Raw genomic sequence first — 27612 nt, 5'->3', positions numbered from 1 at the left:
TGAAATAAAATATCAATATTTATTTATAGATTTCAAGATACAATTTCCAAAAGAATCTCTCAACAGGAATGAAAAAAGAGGACAATGAGCAAAAAACAAAAAACCAGTAGTGGTAACAGTACCATAGCAGAGGTTAATTTGCATAAATCTTGGTACAGGCGCATGAACCAGGATGCTGCTCTCTACACATCCCACCAGAAAGTGGGGTTTCTAAGGAGTATTGCTAGGCAGCCCAGCTCTTTTGGATCCCAAAAAGTTTCCTATTAAGTATGTTTACCTGCAGGAGGGGACATATTTAAAGCAAGATGAGTGCTGTCTGATATGGTTGCATGGGCAGCCAAACACAGTCATTTTACCCCCAAGAAGACCCATTCAGAAACGGCAAATGGCTCTCACTTGGATACACAGAAGTTGGCAAGCTCTTTGTGACATCTTGGTTGCAAGCAACCCAAGAAAGGGACTTCAATACATGTAGAGGAGTATTAGGCAGGTTTGGTTGTTGTACTGGAGGTGGTCTTTCTGCTATTATTTAAGGTATTGTAGAGGTCTGTACTGCTGTGACAACCATGTAAATGTAGGAGGGCCACTTGAAGAAAGGCCTGCTGTAACAAGCCTAGTGTGCTGGGGGCTTTTGCCACTACTGAGGATGTTGTACCAGAGAGTTCCTTTAACCACTGCTACTACTTTAAGGAAGGTGATGGTCAGGCTCATACGATACAGGCCATCACTGGTTGTGGATTATCAGTGGTTGTGTGTACCCACTTCATCCCAGTAATATTGAGAGCTGTAAAGAGCTAAGGAACTTCATGAAGAGAATTCTGAGCCAACATATGACAATGAATGCTAACAAGAGTAATAAGGAGAGACTGTGTTACTAATATAAGGATTGTTTATTTACAAGCTATTACATGAGTTCCTACATATTATCGGAGACATATAGGATGGCATCAATGAGATCACTGATCTTCCTTAAAGCTTTTACTGCCACGTTCCTCTCCACTGATAATTGATCCATCAGCACCTCAATGTCTCTGACATCCAAGCCAGTTTCATCTTCAGCTACTTCTCCAAATGCCTGAAACACTGCTCCGTTGGCCATAAAAGAAGATATATTGTCCTTTGTTACTACCTTTCCTTTACAAATCAGTCTTATCTTCTCTGGGGGAATTCTTAGGTGGCGGCATAGGAGCAAGAAGATTTCTTCCCCATTTTCACTCTTTGGTACCTTGACTTCTGATCTTCCAAGTTTGTTTTTTAATTTTATTGCAAAGTGACATTCTGGTTGTTCGTTCTGAAGATGGGTTCCTTCCATTGAACAAACAGTGGAATTTATGGTCCAGCTAGTATTCTATTTGCATTTCATGGTACTGTGCAGAAACAGAAATGGTCAATGGCAGAATAATACATTCAGGCCTGGAAATATTACATTAGACATTTAGCAACAATAATTTACAGATTTATTTATCATGAGTTTGAGGTCTACATTGCCCTTTAACAGCTGATTCTACAAGACTCTTCAGGCAAGATATAAAATAAAAAAAAAAGAAAAAAAATAAATCAAGGAAACACAGGCCAAATTCAGATGGTCATGTATCACAGTCTGAGCACAGACCACGGGTCTATGGCCCGGTACGTGACAGCCTCATAGGTATATGTAAGGCTGTCAATTTCAGGTCAGGAGACCCAAGGTGATTATTGCGGTTCCTGCTGAGACGTGATACACCCACATATGGATTCATCCTAAGCGGATGTAAGCACTTTTTTCAAAGGCTTAAGAGTGGTTTGAAAAAATAAAGAAGCAATACTTACCCTCCTCAATTCCCCATCACGGCTATTTTAACCAGGTTACCACTGACGTCAATCACTGACTGAGCAGGCTTTTCACTAATTTATGGCAGGCGTGGGGAACCTAAGGCCCACGGGCCGTAAACAGCCTGGGACATAATTTTCTCTGGCCCCTGGGCAGATTATTGGGAGACCTAAGTGTTCAGACCGGCAGCCGGAAATACGTTCCTGACACTCCGACCACGCGCATGTAGTGTTCTTCTAAATCCTGTGTGTAATAAATGATTACGTCCTGACACATGCCAGTATCAGGACATACTTTGTAGATTGGAATATCTACTGCACTCTCAAAGTTGATATATTCAAGATACTTTATTGATTTGTACACATCAAAGAAACATGAACCAGTTGAAAACAGATTAACAGCAAAATAAAGAAGACGTTTCGACCCGTCCTGGGTCTTTATCACAAGGTCGCAGTATATCTAAAATAACTGTATTTTAACTGGTTCATGCTTCCTTGATGCTTACTAATCAATAAAGTATCTTGAATATATCAACTTTGAGAGTGTGGTGAATATTTCTTTATATATACCAGGACTACAACCCCCACTCCTCCATTTTATTTTGAGTGCAGACCAATTATTAACATTGAGGACATACTGTCATGACTCTGTTGTTGGGTGTCCAGGGCCCAGGGGCTATTTCCCTGTGCTTAATGCTAGGGGTGCCCTAGCTCACCCTGCTCCCCGGATTACTTCTGATGGTGAAAACACTGGGGCCACGTACCTTTCCTTAGCTCCTGAATCCTCCCTTTGGTCTGTAACCTTCCCCCACACAGTGAAGAGGGAATTAGTAGTGTATTGTAGTACACCAACCAGACTAACAAAGTAATACGAACAGGGTTAAGCAAAAAATACCAAACATACAAATATATTCACACATGTAACAGAGGAATGCACAGTGGAGTGGAGGATGGGGTTAAACCAAGGTAGGAGAAGAAAGTGAATTATCACACACTCAAAACCCAGCAACAGTCACAGATAAATCCACCAAACGCCTTCTCCAACAACCTCCAGCCAGGCAGCTTAAGTTTCCTCTGATAATGAGTGCTAGCCAGGAACCAGTTTATATAGGAGATGGGAGTGGCTAACAGTGCACAGCTGAGAGCCTTAACCCTCCAGGAGCAATCAGCAGAGCAGATTAACCCCTGCATTGCCTGAAGAAATTTACACAGTTTAATATGACTGAAGTGCTTCTAACGAGGTCAGGAGTAGGAGAAATCAGATGCTGTGAACTTCTGGCTCCTCTCTGTCACAGTAAACCCGTGACATATACTTTGTAGGTGGAGTCAGTGCTCTCCATGCTCCAGTTCCACCAACGATAAAAGCAGGGGCAGCCCCAGCTCCTCCTTTGATGCATTTGCCCCGGCCCTTCCTGTGATGTATATGTACCCAGGGTCTCCTGTGATATATATGCCCCTACTGTTCTGTATATGCCCCCAGAGTCTAGTGTGATGTATATATGCCCCCAGCCGCTACTGCAATGTATATTCCACAATCCCTCCTGTGATGTATACACCCCCAGCATCTCCTGTGATGTACAGTTGTGCTCAAAAGTGTACATACCCAGGCAGAATTTTTGCTTTCTTGGCTTTTTTTTCGAGAATATGAATGATAACATCAAAACTTTTTCTCCACTCATGGTTAGTGGTTGGCAATAAATGGCTTCACCCAAACTATTGTGTTTTCTCTTTTTAAATCATGACAACCCAAAACATCCAAATGACCCTGATAAAAAGTTTACATACCCCATTTTTTAGTACCGTGTATTGTCCCCCTCTAACATAAATGACAGCTTGAAGTCTTTTGTGGTAGTTGTGGATAAGGTTCTTTATTTTCTCAGGTGTTAAAGCTGCCCTGTCATGATTTCCATTCTGTTTCTATCTTTTTGTTAGTTTGTGTCGAGGCTGTCAGTCTGTGCTGTAATCACCTGTGTTCATTTTCCTTAATCAGGCTTCTACTTAACCATGCTAGTTCCTCCCCCCAGTTTCAACTGTACACTTGCTGTTGTCTGTGGAACACTGATCCCTCTGCACTCTGTGTCTGACTTTATTCTCTTACTGGGCTCAGACCCTTTGTTTGTGACCTGACTTTGCTTGTGCATGCTCCCTGTAAACTGTTTTGTCTCTCTGGCTTTCCTGACCTTGGCTTGTGTATTGGACTTCGTCTCGTCTTCCCTTTGTCATATTGCGCCATTTCCTAGACCTGACCTTGGATTGTTTGACCTCCCAATACTTACAGCAAGTATTATATATATTTACTGCTGTGACTCGCATTATGAATGGCTGTTAACATTTTTTTCAGTTTTCCACCTATGGATCCATTACATAGTTTGTGTGATCAGGTTGCGAATCTGACTCAGTCCAAGATTTGGCCTTGGAACAACACAAACTGGCTTCCTCTCATGCTCAGTTACAGGGCCAGTTTTTTGTACCCTTACTGCCCCTCAGAATCCCTGTCCTCAGACTGTTGTTATGACTTCTGTACCATCTGACATCTCGTTCAGCCCCCTGAACCTGCTATTGCACTCCCTGACAAATTTTCAGGAGAAAGGACCAGTTCAGAATTTTTAGAGAGAGTTGAAAATTATTGTTTACCTTGCACCTCCAGTAATCAGGGAATAAGTCACAGCGGTTGGAAATTATAATGTCAATTTTGTGGGGGGGTCCTCAGACCTGGGCATTTTCCCTACCCTCTCTTGCTCCTGAACGTTTTTCGGTGGATGCCTTTTTGACGCTTCTATGAGGAACTGGACAGGGTCAAGGTGGCAGAGACAAGGATCATGAACTTGACACTGGGGGAGGAACTAGCATGCTTAAGTAGAAACCTGATTCAGGAAAATGAACACAAGTGATTTCAGCACAGACTGACAGCCCCGACACAAAGTAACAAAAAGACAGAAACAAAGTGATAATCGTGACATGAACACTCACCTTGGCAAAAAGCCTCCAGTTCCTGAAAATTCCTGGGCAGTCTAGCATGAACTGCATGCTTGAGATCTCCCCAGAGTTGCTCAATGATATTAAAGTCAGGAGACTGAGATGGCCACTCCAGAATCTTCTGTGACGCTAGTCACTTCTCACGGCCAAGCCGTGAGTCGGAGAGGTCAAGGAGTTCAAGGTCAGAAGCCAGGAGGGAACGTCATAAACAGAAGGAAAAGACAAAAGTGTAGTCAGGTAACGTTCCAAGGTCAGAGTACCAGTAAAACAGGGGTTAAACAGGCGGATGGTCAGAACGAAGTCCAAAGTCAAGCAACAGATCAAACAAACAGAACACAAGGCACAAGAGAGCACAGAGCACAAACCTCACAAGATGAATGTACGTCTGGCAGTGGTCTGTGTCATGATCCCAGTGCAGGTTTTGACCTGCACGTCAGGGGTTAATGTCTTGAGCTCAGTGCAGGCTTTGACCTGCACACCTGGGGTTAATTATTGTGGCCTCTCTTTGGTTCAGGCAGAGCTTTTTATTGCCCTGAGATACTCCAATCCCTGTCAGTTATACTTTCGCCCTTTGCATTGTGTGGTGACCCCTGAGTGTGTTTGTGCTGTATTCTGGTTGCTTGATTCTCTGTGAACGACTCGGTCTGTTCTCTGGATATTGCTTTGCATTCTGCTTGGTACCTTCTATGTCTGTTTGGTTTTGACTTCTGCTTGGCCCTGACTATCCGTTCTGTCTCATCCCTGGTACTTTACTGATATCTCCGTGTATGACCTCCGTTTTGCCTGACTCTGAGTATTTCTGTATAGTGTCCTGCCATCTCTGAAAGCAGGATGCTAAGCCCCGCCCCCTTGCAGTCACATGACCATAGGTCCTGTGACTGCCTGCTAAATTTCCACAGGTCCTGTGTATCTGTACTTTCCGGCTGTACCTGACCCCGGGCCCCCCTCCAGTGCGGGTGAGTCCCTGCTCAGCGGAGGCTGCACGCCGGCGCTGACAGGATCCTGACATTATAACTGACCGTGAACTTTTTTTTTTCTCTCCTCACTTCTGCAGCATGGACCCAATGCATGCCTTATCTGAGCAGGTGAAATGCTTGACTCAGTCGCTGCAGAAGCTAAGTTTGGAACACCAAGCTCTGGCCCAGTCCCAACGGGAGGTTGCGGACTCGGTTCGGGGGGTGCTTTCCGCAGGCTTTCAGCAGGTGGGGAATAGAGATGTCTTTTTAGTTCCACCCGAATCCCCGGTTAAGTTACCAGATACCTTTGCTGATGACAAAAATGAATTTAGAGCGTTTAAAGAGGGCTGTACGCTCTTTTTCTCCTTGAGACCCCGCTCCTCTGGGGATGAGAAACAGAGGGTGGGGGTAGTTATGTCCCTCCTTAGGGGGTCCCCATAAGCCTGGGTATTTTCTCTTTCCTCTTCTGCCCCAGAGAGAATGTCTGTGGATGCGTTTTTTGAGGCCTTAGGGCTTATTTACGATGAGCCAGATAGCGTGCGTTTGGCTGAGGAGAAGGTGATGAGTGTCTGTCAGGGGGAGCACTCGGCCGAGTGGTTCTGTTCTGAATTTAGGCGTTGGGCAGCTGAGGTTTCTTGGAGTGATGCCGCCCTTTGGGGGCTGTTCCGTAGAGGCCTGTGTGAACGTCTGAAGGATGCCCTGGCACTCCATCCTCCACCTGACTCCCTGGAGGATGCCATGACCCAAGCGGTTCGCATGGATCGCAGACTGCGGGCAAGAGGTGTTATGCAGCTTGAAACATCATTATTCTCCAGTGGAGTTGAGACCCGGACTCCTCCAGTGGCTATGGAGGTGAGCGCTGTCACCTGTGATGAGAAGGAAAGAAGACGCCGCCGGGAGAAGCAGTTGTGCTTCTATTGTGGGGAATCTGGACATTGGAAGAAGACTGCCCCTCCTGTCCGTCATCCTCCAAGGTGGCAGGAAACGACTAGGTCTGGGTAGTAGTCGAGGAGGCTACCCAGACCTTCAGGTACCTTTTTCCTCACTTGCAAAAATTGTGCTTCGGGTGGAACTGGAACTTGGTGATGGTCCTGTTCAGACTACCGCCTTTGTTGACTGTGGCTCTGCTGTTAACCTGATTGATGCCCGGTTTATGACTCTTAATAAGATAGGGACAGTCAGGTGTTGTGAGTTCATTTTCCCCTTTGTCACTGAGGTCTGGTGAATTCCCTATTCTGGTAAAGGAAGGTAATGAGCCTGATTATCAGGCACCTGAGCCTAATGAGGATGACTGGCTGAGTGGAGTCACGGACTGGATATAAGGCTGCCGACGCCCTTCTGCCCTGTGGGTGATTTCTCTGTGGACTTCTAGGACACCAATCTGATTCCTGCTCCTCTAAAGCTAAGTTTTCTGCTTTGCCTGTTAGCATTAGTGTTTTGTTTTTGTTTTCCTTGCTTTTCTGGATTCTGCCATTCCCTGCTGGGTGAGCTGAATCTCCTTTTGCCGGCTGCTCTGTCTTCAGAATATTCCTGAGTACTGACATAGCTTTTTTGAAGCCTAGCGTCTTCAGGGCCTTTTTCACTGTCAGGCTCTTATTTTCATAGGGTTTTTCACGGATTGCAGACAGCAGCCTTCCTGTCCTTTCCTATCTAGTTAACTTGGGCCCCGTCTTTGCTCAGTCTATCTTTCTGTCTGTGTTAGTGTTTTCATCTTGCTTCACCGTCTTTATATGTTGGGGGCTGCCTTTTGCTTTGGGGTCTGCTCTGGGGCAGTTTAGATTTCCCCTTTCTTTCTTTAGGCCTATTTAATTCTCCGGCTGTGACCGAGGGGTCTAGGGCATCGTAGGAACCCCTCACGGCTACTGTTAGTTGTTGTGGATAGGATCAGGGGTCTCCAATCCGATAGTTGCCAACCTCTCTGGTTTTCTGGACTTAGCTAGCATTTCTGTTTTTGCCTCCTACGGTGACTCAATCATAACAGTCAGGCTTCAGGATCCTGTTAAACTTGTGGCAATTAACTCGTCTTCTCTTACCCGGGACGGTATCTGTTTCAGGTCTGAACTTTTTTCGCTGAAAGTGGGTTCCACTCATGTGGAAAAATTAACTTGTCTTGTGTTAGATAACTTGCCTGCAGGACTGGTACTGGGGATGCCTTGGCTACAACGCCATAATCCTACCATTGATTGGGTGACGGGGGAGATCACTCAATGGGGATGAAAAGATAAGTGTTGTAACCTGGCGCCTTTTGTTAACTCTGTTAAATCCGTATCTGTGTCGTCTGTCGGTCTGGAAGGTATTCCGGAGTACTTGAAGGATTTCGAAGACGTGTTTTCCGAAAGTGAGACTGAGGCGCTGCCACCACATAGACCATACGATTGTGCCATTGAGTTAGTACCTGGGGCCAAGTTACCTAAGGCTCGATTGCTCAATTTGTCCGGGCCTGAGCGCCAAGCCATGAAGGAGTACATAGCTGAGAGTCTCCGCAAAGGGCATATCAGGCCTTCTGTGTCACCCATGGCAGCAGGATTCTTCTTTATGAAGAAGAAAGATGGTGGTTTGCGGCCGTGCCTCGACTTTCGGAAACTTAACAAGATATCGGTTAGGAACACTTATCCACTTCCCCTCATCCCAGACCTATGTAACCAGTTATCTGGGGCCCAATGGTTCTCCAAATTAGATCTCCGGGGGGTCTACAACCTGATAAGGGTTCGGGAAGGGGACGAGTGGAAAACTGCGCTCCTCACATCTCAGGGACTCTTTGAAAACCTGGTTATGCCCTTTGGGTTAACTAATGCCCCCGCTATTTTCCAGAACTTTATCAATGTTGTGTTTTCTGACCTGATAGGCCGTTTTATTGTCATTTATTTGGATGACATTTTGGTGTATTCCCCGGACAGTCAGTCTCACTTACAACATCTACAGACAGTTCTCCAGAGATTCAGGGAGAACCACCTGTTTGCTAAATTGGAAAAATGTTCGTTTTTTGTACAGGAACTGTCTTTTTTGGGGCTGATTGTATCTTGTCAGGGGTTTCGTATGGACCCTAAGAAGGTGCTGGCGATCGCAGACTGGGTTCAGCCTCATGATCTCAAGGGGCTCCAGTGCTTTTTGGGATTTGCAAAATATTACCGGAGATTCATTAAAGGTTTCTTTCAAGTGGTTAAACCACTCACAGATCTTACCCAGAAGGTGGCTGATGTAAAAAATTGGTTGGAACTCGCTAAGGAGTCCTTCTCAGCTCTTAAGAAATGTTTCATGTCCGCCCCGGTGTTGTTCCAGCCAGACCCGTCCAAACCATTTATTGTGGAGGTGGATGCTTCTGAAGAAGGGGTGGAGGCAGTGTTGTTCCAAGGTCCGGCCACCCTTACTAATATTAAACCCTGTGCCTTCTTCTCCAAGAAGTTCTCATCCGCTGAGAGAAATTATGATGTAGGCAATAGAGAACTTCTTGCAGTCAAGCTGGCATTCGAAGAATGGAGGCACTTTTTGGAAGGGGCGGCTCACCCTATCACTTATCACGGATCACAAAAATTTGGCATACCTTGAATATGCTAAGAGGCTTACTCCTAGACAAGCCCGTTGGTCACTTTTTTTTTCACGCTTTCAATTCTCCATTACTTTTCGACCAGGGTCCAAAAATGTTAAAGCGGATGCCCTGTCCAGAAGTTTCGACCCAGTGTCTCCCCCCCGAGCCGTCATCCTCCATTCTTCCCCCAGGGGTGGTAGTGGCGGGGGTCTCATCAGAGTTGGAACAAGAAATTTTAAGGGCTCAGTTCCTAGCTCCGACGACCAGGCCAGGGGATAAATTGTTTGTTCTGGATTTATTGCGGCCTAGACTTCTGCAGGAGTTTCATGAGTCTAGGTTGAGTGCTCATCCCGGTATCACGGCCACTAGAGAGGCGGTAACCAGGATTTTTTGGTGGCCTTCACTGGGGTCCGATGTCAAGAAATTCATTGCTGCTTGTGGAGTTTGTGCCCATTCCAAAAGCTTGCATAACCGGCCGGCTGGGGAACTCATACCTTTACCGGTTCCTGATAGGCCATGGACTCATCTCTCCATGGATTTTATTACCGGTCTTCCACCTTCCAGGGGCAATACCATGATCTGGGTGGTGGTGGATAGGTTTTCAAAACAGGCCCATTTCATTCCCTTGGCAGCACGACCCTCAGCAGAAACATTGTCAAGGTTGTTCGTGCAGCATGTGGTCCGATTGCATGGGGTACCCCTGAATGTGGTGTCTGACAGAGGTGTGCAGTTTGTGGCCAGATTTTGGAGGGCATTCTGTATGAAATTGGGCATCTCACTCTCCTTCTCGTCGGCATATCATCCAGAGAGTAATGTTCAGAAGGAAATCACCAATCAGTCCCTGGAACAAATTCTCAGGTGTCTGACCTCCGCCAGACAGGAGGATTGGTGTGATGCATGTCATGCTCGCCATGTCTGTTTTGCCTCATGTTCCCTAGAGCAGTGTGCACACTCACCTCATGTCTGCTGAGCTGCAAGATGCCTGCGTTTCTGCTTTGCCTTCTGTGATCTTCTCGTCATGTCTAGAAACCTTGATCATGTGACGTTTCCTAAGATCCTGCACTGTCTGGTTCTGCAATCATCTCGTCAGGTCTGAAAATCTGATCATGTGACCTTTCATAGGATTCTGCACTGTCTGGTTCTGCAATCATCTCATCATGTCTGAAACCTTGATCATGTGATGTTTCCTAAGATCCTGCACTGTCTGGTTCTGGAATCATCTCGTCATGTCTGAAACTCTGATCATGTGACCTTTCCTAGGATCCTGCACTGTCTGGTTCTGTGATCATCTCGCCATGTCTGAAACCCTGATCATGTGTCTGCGCTCTGTGATCCTGGAGCATCTGAACTAGGAAGTTCTCCTCTGGTCCTGACCCGGAAGAGGAGGTGCTATGCCCTATATTAGACCGCCCCTTACTATGCTCAGGGCCTGAGTATTGTGTTCCGTTCCGGCATGGCTGCTTTGCCTGTGGGGCGCTCCCTCTATTCTGTGCCCTTGCACTCTGCTCTGTCGTGCGTCTCTGCACACGCTCCGTGCTCGTAGTCCGTCTCTTGTCCCGTGCCTTGTCTTATGTTTGTCCGTTGTGCCATGTTCGTCCTTGTCCTGCTTGGACTTGTAGTCCTTCTGTTATTCTCTGCCTTGCCTGTTTTCGCTATGCCTTGTTTCATCTCTTGCCTTCGCTATACTCTGCCTTGTACCTCCCTATGGTCTCAGTCTTTGCTTGCTCTGCCTCGCTCTCTCCTGTAGTGCTCCCTGGCACATGCACCATCCCTTCTTTCTTTCCTTTTGTGCTCTTTTCCATGTCTAGTCCCAAGGCTCTCCTTGGCCCGGCTCTGGGCTTCAGTCTACGCTCCGCTGCTAAACTCTTTCCTATTATGCTCTCTTGCACGTTTCTAGGCTAGTCCCAAGGTTCTCCCTTGGCCCGGCTCTGGGCTTCGGCCTACGCTCCGCTGCTAGCTCTGTTCTTGCTCTGACCTGATTCCGTGTTTCTGCCTATGCTTCCGTTCCTGGTTCTGTACTCTGCTTAAGCCCTGCCTTGTTTCTCGTCTTGTCTTCCCTTGCTCTGTTTCTTCGTATGCTCTTTGCATGCGCCTGGCCTTCCTAGCCTCCTGTTTGTGCCTCAGCCGTGCCTGCCCTAGCCGTGCCCGCCTGCTCGTCGGTCAGTGACAGCTGTGTCGCCTGCCATGCCTCAGTCGGGTTCGCTGGAGTCTTGCCCGTCTGTCAGTGCCGCAGCCCAATCAGCTAGCCAGTGCCCCAGCCGTGCTCTCTGTGCTCCCTTGCACCTCACGCTGTTTCTGCACTGTGCTCTCTATAGCACACGCAGGCCTCGCCTGCCAATGGCATACCTCCCTGTGCTTCTTTAAAAGTACGCGCAGGCTTTGCCATGTCCCCTGTCGTGCCCTCTTGCACGCACAGGCCCTAACCCTGTCCTGGAACCCTGACCCTGTCGTGCCTCTCTGCACGCGCAGGACTCTGCCTCGCCTGACCCTGGCGTGCCCCTTTGCACGTGCAGGACTCTGTCTAGTATCTTGTGCCTTGGCGTGTCTCTACACACGCACTCTGTCTTACCTTGTGCTTTGGCGTGTCTCCAAGCATGCACCCTGCCTTGAACCCTGGCATGCCCCTTGGCATGCACAGGCCTCCGTCCTGGGAACCTGATCCTGGCGTGTCTCCAAGCACGCACCCTGCCTTGAACCCTGGCGTGTCTCCAAGCACGCACCCTGCCTTGAACCCTGGCATGTCTCCAAGCACGCACCCTGCCTTGAACCCTGGCGTGTCTCCAAGCACGCACCCTGCCTTGAACCTTGGCTTGCCTGCCGGATTCCCGAAACCTGCCAACCGTTGCCAGAGGTCCGGAACCAGATGACTGCGGCCTGATGTCCGGAGCTGATGTCCGCAGCCTGATGTCTGGACCCTGTCGGTCGTTGCCAGTAGTCCGGAGTCCGATGCCATCGCACCATGTCTTGAATCCTGGCGTGTCCTAGCATGCATCCCTTCTAGGAACTCGTGTGTGATCCCTATCACGTATCCTGTCCTGGACCCTGGTATGTTTTCGTGCACGTGTTATGCCTGGAACATTTGGTGTGCCCTTGCACGCATCCTGCCGTGTTTCACTGTTTGTGCCCTGCACCTGATTCCCTGTTATGCCTTGCACCTGAATAAAGTGTGAATCCACATTTGAGAAAGAAACTGTGTGACTTCGCTTTATGTTTGGTATCCTGTCCGTCCTGTTGTCAGACACTCAATAGTGTCTCCTTGAGCCGGCCGTCTGGTCCAGCTGCCGTGGTGGCTCACCCCCTTGGTCTTGCCCCTGACACTCCCTGTACAGGGGGTGGGTTCTCACTAGGTCAGCTCGCCCTAGGTGGGTGGGTGCCACGGCCCAGAGGGTCCACTCTAAAAAGGAAAACGACTCGTCACATTACCGTTGGCGGAATTCGCTTTTAACAACCGGGTGAGTCAGTCCACCAACATGTCCCCATTCCTAATCAATTATGGGTTTAATCCTCATTTTGGGGAGTTTTCATGGGTGGATTCCGGTTGTCCAGGGGCAGAGGGGTCTGTCCAATGGTTAAAAAACCTCTGGGCTGAAGTCCAGCATAATATCTCTCGGGCCCAGGGGAGGTACAAATATTTTGCTGACAAAAAGAGGGCCCCGGGACACATGTTTCAGGTGGGGGAGAAGGTTTGGCTTTCCACACGTAACATCAACTTGAAGGTACCGTCAGCTAAATTAGGACCAAAGTTCATTGGTCCGTACGAGATTGTGGAGATAGTCAACCCGGTGGCATATAGGTTGCGTCTCCCTGCCTCCTTAAAGATATCCAATGTGTTCCATAAATCTCTATTGAAACCCGTGGGGTCTGTCAAGGAGGACTCTGAGTCTGTTGTTCCTCCAGTGTTGGTGGAGGGTCACTTGGAGTATGAGGTTGGACATATTGTGGACTCTCGGCGGGTGCGACGCTCTTTGCAGTACCTGGTCCACTGGAAGGGATATGGACCGGAGGATCGCTCATGGGTTCCTGCTCACTCTGTACATGCAGATCGCCTGGTTTGGGCTTTCCATGCCAAGTACCCGGGGAAGCCTGGGGGTCCAGAGGCCACCCGTTGAGAGGGGGGTACTGTCATGATCCCAGTGCAGGTTTTGACCTGCACGTCAGGGGTTAATGTCTTGAGCTCAGTGCAGGCTTTGACCTGCACAACTGGGGTTAATTATTGTGGCCTCTCTTTGGTTCAGGCAGAGCTTTTTATTGCCCTGAGATACTCCAATCTGTCAGTTATACTTTCGCCCTTGGCATTGTGTGGTGACCCCTGAGTGTGTTTGTGCTGTATTCTGGTTGCTTGATTCTCTGTGTACGACTCAGTCTGTTCTCTGGATAATGCTTTGGATTCTGCTTTGTACCTTCTATGTCTTTTTGGTTTTGACTTCTGCTTGGCCCTGACTATCCGTTCTGGCTCATCCCTGGTACTTTACTGATATCTCTGTGTATGACCTCCGTTTCTCCGTAGGTCCTGTGACTGCTTGCTAAACTTCAGCATCCACAGGTCCTGTGTATCTGTACTTTCCGGCTGTACCTGACCCCGTGCCCCCCTCCAGTGCGGGTGGGTCCCTGCTCAGTGGAGGCTGCACGACGGCGCTGACAGGATCCTGACAGTCTAGATGAAGCTGCACATTTAAGTAGGCCTTGCAATTACCCGGGGATAGTGAATACCTGAGACAGCTGACGTCTCCCAGTCACAGATTGGCTAGTTGAGCTCTCAGACACACTGACAGCTCAGCACACTGCTGTACCAGATTGGATGGCCATGCCGTCCATCAAAGTACTGACAGCTTCAGCACGGCCCTGTAACAGATTGGACAGCCGAGCTGTCAGTAACTGCTTCCCAGACACCCTGAGGGATGGAACCGTGACAGTACCCCCCCCCCCCCCCTATTCTAGCGAGGCCACCGGACCCCCAGGCTTCCCAGGAAATTTTAGATGGAAGGCCCTGACTAACCAATCGGCCTTCACATCTCGAGCAGGGACACAGGATCTCTCCTCTGGTCCGTATCCCCTCCAGTGGATGAGGTACTGGAGGGAATTACAGACACAACCCTCTGAACCTCATATTCCAGGCCACCGTCTTCTGAAAGCGGAGGAGACTGGGATGAAGGAGACAATGCAGAAGGGACAAACTCCTTTAATAGGGATTTATGGAATATGTTAGGGATGGAGGAAGCGTTAATCTAAATTCCACAGGATTGACCACCTCTAGGATCCCATATGGACCAATAAACTATAGACCCAACTTCACTGATGGCACTTTAAGTTTAATGTTCCTAGACGACAAGCAAACCTTATCCCCAATCTTAAAAACAGGACCCACCGAACGTCTTCTGTCGGCCTTTCATTTTTGACGAATCTAAGCAGTCCCAATATTCTTCTGAACCTCCCTTCAGACATCCCCAAGTTTCTGTACAGTGAGCTCCATCCCAGGGCATTCAGAACTAATCCTAGAAAATTCACCAAAATGGGAATGAAAACCATAATTACAGAAGAATGGTGACGTACCGGTAGATTGATTTACTCGACTGTTAAAAGCAAACTCAGCTAGAGGTAAAAACGAAGACCAGTCCTCCTGTCACGCTGCCACAAAGCACCTTAAAATTTGTTCCAAAGATTGATTTTTAGTCTCAGTCTGACCATTGGTCAAGTCAATCCCTAGTTCAATGCAAAAAGCTCTCCAAAATTTAGAGACAAATTGTACTCCCCTATCAGACACAATGATCAGAGGGATCCCATGTAGCCTTACAATATGAGAAATAAACAACCTGGAGAGTGTCTCTGCATAGGTAATCCTGACAAAGGAACAAAATGCACTTGTTTGCTGAATCGATCAACTACCACCCAGATAGCAGTCTTCCCATCAGACAGAGGCAAGTCTGTAATGAAATCCATGGACACGAGTCCATGGTCTTTCAGGAATACGTAATTTAATACGTAATGGAGCCAATTCCACAGCTGGCCGGCTATGACTGACTTTGGCGCATGCGCAGACTTCACAAGCAGATACAAAATCTTTAATATCATTATGCATGGACGGCCACCCAAAAAGTCTAGCAACAGCTTTCCTTGTGGCAGTAACCCCAGCATGTCCACTTAAAATAGAATCATGAAATTCCTGTAACACCCGCAATCTTAGGTACACAGGCACAAATAATTTGGACTCCAAGGAAGTGAAAGGAGCCAATGACTGAACTTTAAAAAATCTCCTCTTCCAATTCCGGGGTTACCTTAGACACCACAATACCCTGAGGAATAATGGAGGATGGAGGTTCTGGAGGAGAAATGGAATCTAAACTATGAGATAAAGCATCAGCTTTCACATTCTTAGACCCCGGCCTAAATGTAATAGAAAAATTAAATCGAGAGAAAAATAAGGACCATCTGGCCTGTCTAGGAGTTAACCTTTTAGCCGATTCAATGTAAGCTAAATTCTTGTGATCCATGATCACTGTAACTGGATGAACCGCCCTCTCCAAAAAATGCCTCCATTCCTAAAAGGCCAATTTGACAGCAAGTAATTCCCGATTACCCACATCATAATTTCTCTCTGCCGGTGAAATTTTTTAAATTTTTTTTTAGAAAGAAAAGCACATGGACGCAGGTTAGTCAGAGTTTTGGGCCCCTGCGATAAGACTGCCCCCACCCCGATTTCCGACGCATCCACCTCTACAATGAAAGGTCCTTGAAGATCAGGCTGGATCAGACTGGGTGCTGACATAAAACACTCCTTTAATCTTTAAAAAGCCCTGATAGCACCTTGATAAATTTTCTGTAATAGTTTGCGAATCCCAGAAAACGCTGCATTAAGATCACAAAGTTGAACCCAAATAATTATGGACTGCACCTTCCCTGGGTCCATCTTAAATCCTTCTGCTGACAAGATAAACCCCAAGAAAGAGATTTCTGGCACAGAATAAACACATTTCTCTAATTTAGCAAACAGAATTCTCCCTTACCCTCTGTAACACAACACAGACATGTTTCTGGTGAGTGTCCAAGTCTGAAGAGAAAATTAAAATGTCATTGAGGTAAATCACAACAAATCTTCCAATGCAATCAGAGAAAATATTCATAAAATATTGAAACACAGCAGGTGCATTAGATAATGCAAAAGGCATGACAAGGTTTTTAAAAAGACCCTCAGATGTTAAAAATGCCGTTTGCCACTCATCACCCTTCTGGATGCGCATCAAATTGTGAGCCCCTCCAAGATCAAGTTTAGAAAACATCCTGGCCCCCAAAAGCTGATTGTGTAGGTCAGGGATGGGTGGAAGTGGGTAAATATTTTTAACCGTGATCTTGTTTAGTTCTAGGAACTCAAGACAAGGACGAAGACCCCCATCTTTCTTTTTAACAAAGAAAAATCCAGTTAAAGCATAAGTTCTCTGTGTGTTTTTCCCCCTCCCTTACCCTTTTCTCATCCCCCTCCCCCTTTCCTGTCCCCCCCCTCCTATTAATATCCAGCTGTGAAACACTTTTGTCATTACTGTATGGTTTTAAAATTTGTCAATAAAAATATTGGAAAACAAAGAAAAATCTAGCAGCTATAGGGGAGGAGGAAGGATGGATATGACCCTTCCGTAAACTTTCATTAACATTCTTTCATGGCGGATCATTCAGGCCCCGACAAATTGTAAAGGCGAGCTTTTGGCAACTTGCTACTAGGAATAAGATCAATAGCACAATCATAGGGACGATGGGGAGGTAGTATTTCTGCCTCTTTTTTCAAGAACACATCTCCAAAGTCTTTCAGGTACCCCGGAAGACCCTCCAGACTAGAGGAGCATATTTGTACATTTTTTTTAGACATTCTTTATAGCACTCAGGGCTCCATTTCACAATCTCCTTCTGACACCAATAAATAACTGGATTATGAATCTGCAGTCATGGAAACCCCAGTACCAATCCAGCAGGTAAAATTATCCAACACAAAACAGGATATGGATTCAGAGTGGAGTACCTCCAACCTGGAGAGTGAAATCCACCGTTGCTCTCTCAACCACATTGTGAGCTAACGGTGTCTTGTCAAAAGTAATGATTTGAATGCGTCCTTTCAATCCAACTGTCCATAAACTTAACTTCAGAACCAGTCCTGAATCAATAAAGTTAGTAGCAGACCCACAGTCAATGAACGTCAATGTTGAGAACACTTGGTTCTTGAAGGAAATCGAATTTATCAGTACTTTATTAGAGGAAGAAAAAGGTACCTGGGAGTCTGGGTAACCTCCTGGGCCATCACCCAGACTCAGACTTTCTCCCGATGGTTTGAGAGCTTGAGGACGAGTTGGCCAATTCTTAAGAAAATGTCCAGACAGACCACAGTATAGACAAAGTCCAAGATCTTGTCTCATTCTTCTCTCCGCAACTCGAAGACTGGCAACTCTAACCTCAAGTAAATGGACCTGCTCCAGGGGAATAGTACACGTGGCCTGCTGTTCACCATGTCCCTCATGGATTCTGCGGTCCAATCGTATGGCCTGAGTCATGACCTCCATCAGAGAACAAGGGGCGTCATCGAGGACCAGAGCATCCATGAGTGTCTTGGAAAGGCCTGTTTGGAATTGGCACCTGAGAGCAGCATCGTTCCAGAGAACTTCTGTGGACCAATGCCAGAACTCAGTACAGTAGTCCTCAGCTGTGCAACCCCCCTGTGCAAGGTACATGATCTTAGCCTACGTGACCTGGATTCTGTCGGGTTCATCATATATCAGACTTAAACTGTCAGAAAAGGCATCAACGGGAAAACTGTTATGGGGCTTGTGGGGATAAATAAAATGCCCAAGTCTCAGGGCCCCCCTCGCAGTAGGGACATGATTATTCCCACCCGCTGGAACTCCTCCCCTGATGACCAGGAGCGCAGAGTAAAAAATAACTTACAGCTCTCCCTGAGTACCCTAAACTGGTCTCTCTCTCCCAAAAATGTATCAGGGAGAGACCAACTGTACATCAGAGGGTACTGACATCCCAGCCACTGTAGGCAGTGGGGGGGCTATGGGAGGTCTTCATCAAGTTGTTTATCTGACACTGCAACTGATATTGCGAAGACTCCAGACTCTGGCAATCCTTCACCAGATCCTGAGTCATCTGCATCAAATTCATCACCTGGGCACAAAATGTGTGAATAGGATCCATACTGGCGAACAAAAAAAATGTAGCGGCCAGACATAATGTGACGATAGTCACTTCTCACAGCCAAGCCGTGAGTCGGAGTGGACAAGGAGTCCAAAGTCAGAAGCCAGGAGAGTACGCTTTTGTCTCTTCCTTCTGTTTGACGTAGTCAGGTAATGTTCCGAGGTCAAAGTACCGGGAGGTTCACGAACCAAAGCTGAAGGGATTAAAACAGGCGGATGGTCAGAAGGAAGTCCAAAGTCAGGCAACAGAACAAGCAAACAGCAAACACAAGGTACAAGAGAGCACAAACCTCACAAGATGAATGTAGGTCTGGCAGTGGTCTGGTAGAAGCTTCACAGTTAAGTAGGCATTGCAATTACATGTGATAGTGACCACCTGACACAGCCGACGTCCCCCAGTCACAGATTGGCTAGTTGAGCTGTCAATAAACACACTGACAGTTCAGCACACCCCTGTACCAGATTGGATGGCCATGCTGTCCATCAAAGTACTGACAGCTTCACCACACCCCTGTACCGGATTGGACGGCTGAGCAGTCAGTAACTACATCCCAGACACCCTGAGGGGTGGAACTTTGACACCTTCACTTTGTTCTGCTGTAGTCAAAGACAGGTCGACTTGGCCTTGTGTTTTGGATCGCTGTCATGATGGAACGTCCAAGTACGTCCCATGCATCGGTTCCGGGCTGATGATTGCAAATTTGCCCCCAGTATGTGCTGATAACGTGCTGCATTTATCTTTCCTTCAACTTTGACCAAGTTTCCTGTACCTTTGTAGCTCACACATCCCCAAAACATCATCGATCCTCCTCTGTGCTTTACAGTAGGAATGGTGTTCCTTTCATCATATGCCTTGTTGACCTCTCTCCAAATGTAACATTTATGGTTGTGGCCAAAAAGGAAAATTTTGGTCTCATCACTCCAAATTACTTTGTTCCAGAAGTTTTGAGGCTTATCTCTGAGCTGTTTTGCATATTGTAGGTGAGATACTTTGTGACATTTGCGCAGTAATGGCTTTCTTCTGGCGACTTGACCATGCAGCCCATTTTTCTTCAAGTGCCTACTTAATGTGCATCTTGAAACAGCCACACTGCTAGTTTTCAGAGAGTCCAGTATTTCAGCTGATGTATTTGTGGGTTTTTCTTTGCATCCCGAACAGTTTTCCTGGAAGGTGTGGACAAAATTTTTGTTGGTCTATTTGACCATGGTTTTGTTTTTAGAGCCCCTGGTTTTCCATTTGAAAATCACAGTTTGAACTCTGCTGACTGCCATTATCAATTCCTTGGATATCTTTCTGTATCCTTTCCTATTTTATACATTTCAACTACCTTTTCCCATAGATCCGTTGACAATTCTTTTGCTTTCCCCATGACTCACAATCCAGAAATGTCAGTGGCAGGATGAAAGATGCAAGCATCTGTCTGGATCCCAGAAACTCACTCCGCTTTTATGCACACACATTGATTACAAGCAGGTCACAGGTGAGGATGTTACCTTTAGTAGCCATTCAAACCCATTTGTGTCAATTTCTGTGCATGTTATCAGGCCAAAATCACCAGGGTATGTGGACTTTTGCTCAGGGTCATTTGGATGTTTTGGGTTATCATTATGATTTAAAAAGAGAAAATACAATAGTAAGTGGACAAAAAGTTTTGGCGTTATCATTCATATTCTCTGAAAAAAAACAAAGAAAGCAGAAATTCTGCCAGGATATGTAAACTTTTGAGCACAATTGTATATGCCCCCAGCATCTCCTGTGATGTACAGTATATGCCCTCAACATCTCCTGTGATGTATACGAACCCTAGCCCCTCCAGTGAGTATATATGCCCCCACTGTTTACTGTGATGTATATATGCCCCCAGCGTCTACTGTGATGTAAGCATTTAAAGTGACTTTTTTTATACTGTATTTCTTCAACCACTTTGAAACCTTTGTAAAAAGTGTGGTCTTCGCTGGACAACCCCTTTACACAGAATTGTAATGCCAAAAAAGAAATACCATCATATGAACATAGAACATTATTATTTTTTCCTACAGTCCACAAGTCTGTGACTCACGGGCCCCGTAGCGTGCAGGTATCTCCGACTGTGAGTGGGCCCCTCTGCTTGCTCAGGGCCCCGGCATTTGCTCGGGTGGTGACACTAGCCCTGCTCAAAAGCCAACAGGTCATGTTTTCAGGATTTCCTTAGTATTACCAAGGTGATATCTGCTCACCTGCATAGGCAATAATTCCATCAGCTGTACAATGCTAAGGAAATCCTGAAAACACAACCTGTTGGTGGCTCCTGAGGACTGAAGTTGGGGAACACTTATCCATACCCTGCGGGTGAGTGATTGCCAGCTCTGCACCATTGCAGTTATGCCCCTTGCTTTGATAACCTGGGGAAAATACAGACTATACCTACAGGACACTCTATATGACTGCACATTGCAGAATTGTGACTGTGCGATCAGCACACGGGTCACAATTCTTCTGTTTTCCCCCCCATCAGGGTGGGCGGTCATGAGCCCGTACATAAGCGGATTCCATATTTGTGGTTATGTGCTGATTAGACACCTGCACGTGACCGCCAGTATGGAATTCACATATGTGACTGCCCTCCTGCATTGGGAACACAGGGGAATCGTGACAGTGTGCAGGGAACACAGGGGTATTGTGATAGTGTGCAGGGAACACAGGGGTATTGTGACAGTGTTTAGCAAACACAAGGGAATCATGACAGTGTGCAGCAAACAAAAGGGAATCGTGACAGTGTGCAGACTTTTCATTTCAGCACAATCTTATATATAATGATGGCTGCCTGTATTTGTGGCGCCCCTGAGGGTCCAGTCGCCACAGAGGTACTGCACCTCATCCAGAGGTGTGGTATCCCACCCTCAGGAAAGGAGGGAGCACCAATCAGGTCAGTCAGGGCATCTGGGTGTATCCTTGGGGAGGATGACCTCATCCCAGGCTGGCCAAGAAATGGTGTTGGGGAGTTAGGGGGAAGGTAGGTAGAAGGGGAGGAGCTAAGGAAGTGGGGTGATTGAGGACATCCAATCAGTGACAGTGAGGTGACAGTTAGTGGGAGGAGTTAGTGTGAGGTAAAAAGATCATTCTGGAAAGATGCAATCAGTTGGTGACAGGACAGCAGAGGAGCAGGACTGACGCAGGGAGAGTAAGGGTCAGAGAGAAACATCTAGAAGGAAAGAAGCTTCTAGGGGAAGAGAAGGGGTCCTAGGGGCACGGGTAGTCCGATAAGCCACCCGTGGGGCCCATATCCAGACGTGGAAGGACCAGGCCACAGTGAGGGAGCCGGCCCCTAAGCCTAGTGGAGAATAACAAACAAGGCTTAACTAGCAAGCCAGAGGCTGAGGTAATTTCAGGTGCCTCAGCCACAGCCACAACTATTCCCTAAAAAGGCAGCTAAAATAGGAGCAAGGAGACACTGAGAACGTCATCCGTCAGGGTTCGCGGCTGCTGGCTTGGGGACATGGCTTATGAAGGCGCAGGGCAGGAGGGAAAGGAGAGATCAGTGCAGAGACACAGCCTAGAAAGGTGAACATAAAGAGGAGTCCTGAAAAGGTGTCACCAATCTACCTGGGAGTTGGCTGGACCCCTCCCCCGGAGGACACAGTACCAAGCGGGTCACCGTGCGCCCAAGAATTGTGAGTAAAAACCCTGAAGTTGCACCTCGCTGTGTCCTTCGTGTTATTAACATCTCACCTGCTTTACACCGCATTCCCCATCACCGGCTCAACTGCCCTAGAACACAGCTCTGCCCGTGGAGAGCTTCACCATCTCTGCTGCCCTAACACCGTCCCAGAGGATCTGCATTGCAGAGTCGGCTACGCTTGCCGAATACCACGGGTGGTGTCACGATTCCCCTTTTCCTACCATTTTCCTGTCATCCCCCCCCCCATTGAACATCCATCTTTACTGGACGCCCAGGGCCACGGACCGTGTCACTGCTACCGTGACACCCCCCTTTAAAGAACCTGAGGTAATAACAATAACTAATTATTAACAAAAACATTTGCTTACGTTCAGCCTCCCAACACTATACAGCAGGGTTCCCCAACTCCAGTCCTCAAGGCCCACCAACAGATCATGTTTTCAGGATTTCCCTCGTGTTGTACAGGTGATACAATTATCACCTGAGCAATACTAAGCAAATCCTGAAAACATGATCTGTTGGTGGGCCTTGAGGACTGGAGTTGGGGAACCCTGATATACAAGATTCTCGCACTCACCGACCAGCAGAACTTTCGTCCTCCTGCCTCCAGTACACACTTCCTGCAGCGACCACACAGCGACCACACAGCGACCACACAGCGACCGTTTCCACAACACACGGCAACAATTCTTTATCATAGAATCATCATCATTCGAGTTTGGTTATTTTCTAATAAATAATAACAAAAAAATAGTAGCATTTTTCTTTTTGTTCTGTAAATTCGTTTTTATTACTAATGATATACTACCACCAATGCCGAATCTGCTGCTTGCAGGTCACAGACGAGTTCTATACATTTTTTTTGGGTTATAGTGACCTCTTGTGGTTTCAGAAATATATTACAAGGATGCATTCCTGGTAGTGATGAGGGACCGTGCTAACCGAGTGTCTTGCCAAACAGGCAATCCCTACATATGTTGCGTATGTCGAACAGCGGAGAGACATGGAGCCGCGGGGACTCGAACATATTATTGGAGCATGCTGAAGACACTGGATTAGTACTCGAGCATTCTAAGATAACGCCTTATCCCTGCATGTTCTTTCATCACCAATTCCGAATCCGGGGAATAGCTGTGTCTATGGGATGTTGCATGCTTTTTATGTGTCCTGGTAGAGAAAATAAAAATGACTTGATCTTGCAAGGATAAATTCGCCCATTGATTTTTATGAATTTTTCAGACAGAACAAATCCTCAAAAAATGTGGAAAGAAAGCTTTTGGGTCCCATTTTTGAAGCTTTTTAATGTATGAAGAGTTTTTTTTTGTACTTCATCTGACTCGGTAATCATTTTTTATTGCAATCAGAAAATAAATGACATTTTATTTCTTTTTCCATATGAAAAAAAGACAGCTCCGTGTGCACTACAGACGTTTCCTACTGAAATCTGTTGGAAGTTTAATATAAAGAATTTAAAGCTGTTTTAAGAGGATTTTAATGAAGAATCTCAAAAACAAACTTTTTTTAGGTGTTTTTGTTTCAGCTAGAAAAATCTATGTAAAATAATCTTCATGTGAATATTTTCCTCAGGCAGGGGTCACACTTGTGAGTGTAATGCGAGAAACTCACGCATCAAAACTCGGCACCGGAGCGTGCTGCTGCATGTATTTCTATGCAGCTGAACACTCCGGTCCGAGTGCCGGCGGCAGTGCCGGATATTGATGCGCGAGTATGTTGCATCACACATAAGTGTGACCCTGGCCTAAGGTGTGTGCCCACGATGTCTTTTTCAGGTGGTCTCAGAAATCACCTAATAAACCACATAAAGCAGAATGAACACGTGCTGACCATACCTTCAGACCGTTGAACTTTTTTTAGCCGCTTCACTTTTCTAAAAATGTCAAGCAGTTAAGAGAAACGACGCAACCATTCTTCAAGCCTTTTCTGATTTCTAAACTTTACAACATGAGTGAATGGGAAAGCTGAAAATATGTCCGGATGTCTTTTGCAGCATTTTGCTATTGTTCTTGCTTAAAAACCTGGTAACGGTCCTTCATTATTCAATGGAGTGAAAAAAAAAATGACTGTAAAAAAGCATTGCAAAAACCATGGCAAAACAATACAAAAAAAGACATCGGTGGACAAAACCATAGGAAAAACACTTAAGAAACAAATCAAAATGAATCAACCAAAAAATTAAACAAAAGATTCTTCAGGAAAAAAAAAAAAAAAAAAAAAACACACCAAAGTTTCCTGAAGCATCTTCTGCTTTAAAAAACTTGTCAGGTTCGCCCAAGTTTAAAAGACGTCGTGTGCACATAGGCCAAGGGTTCCCACAGAACAATCTGAAGTTTTTTGTGCAATTTTGAGGAATTCTTTTGAAGTGTGCATTTTTACAGACTTTTGACTTCAGTGTCAAGTTTGCTGCCGATTTCTGATTTTTCAAGGGATCTGCATCAAAGAAATGACATGACACTTCTATTTTTTTTTTCTCATGGTAAGGTTCTCAAAACTTGGAAAAAACTTGGTGCGTGAACACCAATGTGGATTTCCCATTGAAATCTCTAGGAAGTGTTTTTAAAGAGCGTTTTAAGAGGTTTTTGACATGCAGTGAGAATTTTAAATCTGCAGTATCTTAACTCCTGTGGTGTTTCACCAAGTATTCCATCCTCTGCAATGCTTCGTGAGAAAAATCTGCAGCAAAATACACAGATTTTGCTGTGAATCTACAACAGGTTTTTTTTTTAATCAGTTTAGATGTACACAAAGACTTTAACTTGAAAATAAATAGATACCAAAACAGAACTGTCGCCTGCCTAGAAAGCCTAATACCACTGTGGAAAGGCCTAATGCAGGATCCAAAGGGTGGGGGGGGGGGGCACTCCAATACATATTAAATGCCAAAAGAAAAAACGGAGCCATGTGTCCAGGGTATAATATATAAAAGGATATAAATTTATTAAATAATTTCAAAAGGACAAATAAATCAACAAGAACATATATCAATACATATACTGTACATTACAATACATTATAAATCATTTTTATAAGTTTCCAGAGATAAGATCAGGTAGAGAATAGCAAGACCATCCTTGCTTACATCAACAGGGTATTTAACTCATCATTATATGAAAGTGCACAGTGGATATGTAAACCTCTGAGCCATAGTATTATGGTATGGGGAGATGTACCAAGACTCCATCATCAATCAGTATTCGAAGTTACAAAGAATTACGAGAGCCCACCCCATCCAATCACCCCAGATTCTTAACCATTGTAGGATACAGGAAAGACGTGCCACGAGCCCCAACGTGCGTTTCCCGTCGGCTTCCTTAGGGAGCCATGCTACTCTGTCTCTCTGTCAGGCATTAAATGCACCTCATGGCAGGTCCACGCCAGAACTTGCATCACCTCCGGCGCAGTGACCCGCACATGTCATCGCCAAGTGCCAACGACAAAGCTCCAGACCACGACACACTCAAGACACGCGCACTTGGGACTCCACGGTATACTGGGCAGACCCGTCCACCTACACGCCCTTATGGAAAGAGGAAAACTCCCATCACATGATGAGATTATCTATGCTGCAAGTAAGTGAAAACATTAAATATCCTACAACCTGTATATAAACCACAATATATGTGTGAATTAGGTAGCCTCACTGCTACATCCCCTAGTGAAAAATTATATATATATTTATATTTTACCTTTTTTGTGGGTCTCTATAAATGCAGACAGCAGCTAAAGCTGTGAGCCAAAGGCTCCAGTGCTGTCACTGGGAGAATTTTGTCTACTTAAACCGTATTGCAAGCAGTGTCCCACAGGCAGATTATACTAGTTCATAAATATACAATGTATATAACAGATGAATATAAACACATGGGCCATGCACGCAGTGAACAAGTCTGTAGGACAGTGTTCACACCACCAAAAGACAAACACAGAAAAACACAGTATAACAAGCGTATAGAAATACTCTGCTGTAAAAAAGTAACAGTAAACAGCAAGTGCTAGTAAAAAGATGATAACAAAACAGGGTATTTGGTTGATACGTGCTATCAGAATTCTATGATGAGGGTTTAGTTGCCCTACTCTAGTAAGGAGATGGACATGCTGCCCATATTTCCCCTCTTCTTGAAGAAACAAGTTTATTGTTGTAAAGTGTTATGTGATGCAATGTAAACTGTGATGTATAGTGTGATTTGTCATGTGTGGATTAAAGGTGTTAGCAATACTAATAGTATATGTAGTTTGACAATAGGGATTGTAAGAGTTAATGGTTGAAATTAGCCAGAGTGACAATTTCCTGTTAGAGAGGCAGATAAGGCCTGGAGTGCATAGCAAGTGGGCCTAAAGATCCAGGGTGAGCAGTGCCACATTCTGGGATGACCCTAAGTGAGAGGAGACTGAAGAAAAGGGATTGTCAGATCCAGAGCCGAAGCGACTAAGCGCTATGTGCACACGCTGCGGATTCACCAGCGGATTTTTCAGTGCGGATCCGCAGGTAAAACCGCAGGTAAAGTGACCTGTGGTTTTACCTGCGGATTGGCCAGCGGTTTTCCCCTGCGTTTTGACACCTGGACAATGGAATAGGTGGCAAACCGCAGTGGAATCCGCAGAAAGAATTGACATGTCAATTCTTTCTGCGGATTCAAAACCGCAGCTTTTCTGCAGTGAAAAAAACGCAGCATGTGCACTGCGGATTGTAAATCCCATAGGCTTACATTGTACAGTCATGGTCAAAAGTTTTGAGAATGACACAAATATTATATTTTCACATTATCTGCTGCCCTCTGGTTTTTATGTGTGTTTGTCAGATGTTTTTATCACATACAGAAATACAATTGCAATCATATTATCAATAACAAAAGGTTATATTGACAGTTAGAATGAGTTAATGCAGCAAGTCAATATTTGCAGTGTTGACCCTTCTTCTTCAGGACCTCAGCAATTCTCCCTTGCATGCGCTCAATCAACTTCTGGATCAAATCCTGACTGATAGCAGTCCATTCTTGCAAAATCAATGCTTTTATTTTGTCTGAATTTGAAGGTTTTTGTTTGTCCACCCGTCTCTTGATGATTGACCACAAGTTCTCAATGGGATTAAGATCTGGGGAGTTTCCAGGCCATGGTCCCAAAATCTCTATGTTTTGTTCCCTGAGCCATTTAGTTATCACCTTTGCTTTATGGCAAGTTGCTCCATCATGTTGAAAAAGGCATTATTGATCGCCAAACTGCTCTTGGACGGTTGGGAGAAGTTGCTCTTGGAGGACATTCTGGTACCATTCTTTATTCATCGCTGTGTTTTTAGGCAAGACTGAGAGAGAGCCCATTCCCTTGGCTGAGAAGCAACCCCACACATGAATGGTTTCAGGATGCTTGACAGTTGGCATGAGACAAGACTGGTGGTAGCGCTCACCTGGTCTTCTCCGAATAAGCCGTTTTCCAGATGTCCCAAACAATCGAAAAGGGGATTCATCAGAGAAAATGACTTTACCCCAGTCCTCAGCAAT

At 45.9% G+C, this 27612-nt stretch overlaps 1 long non-coding RNA gene across 1 annotated transcript; it reads right to left on the bottom strand.

Moving 5' to 3' along the window:
* LOC141073655 (uncharacterized) lies at positions 1 to 22745 on the bottom strand. The gene is made up of 2 exons (XR_012227032.1): positions 22680 to 22745; positions 1 to 1367 (listed from the first exon to the last, which is right to left on the bottom strand). It is a non-coding gene; the product is annotated as an uncharacterized lncRNA (long non-coding RNA).
* Between the last annotated feature and the right edge of the window lie 4867 nt (positions 22746 to 27612).

Source organism: Dendrobates tinctorius, unplaced genomic scaffold (genome assembly GCF_039654945.1).
Source record: "Dendrobates tinctorius isolate UK_male_01 unplaced genomic scaffold, ASM3965494v1 ptg000309l, whole genome shotgun sequence".
In the NCBI taxonomy this organism is placed as follows: Eukaryota; Metazoa; Chordata; class Amphibia; order Anura; family Dendrobatidae; genus Dendrobates; species Dendrobates tinctorius.
This window is presented reverse-complemented; position numbering and strand designations above follow the sequence as displayed.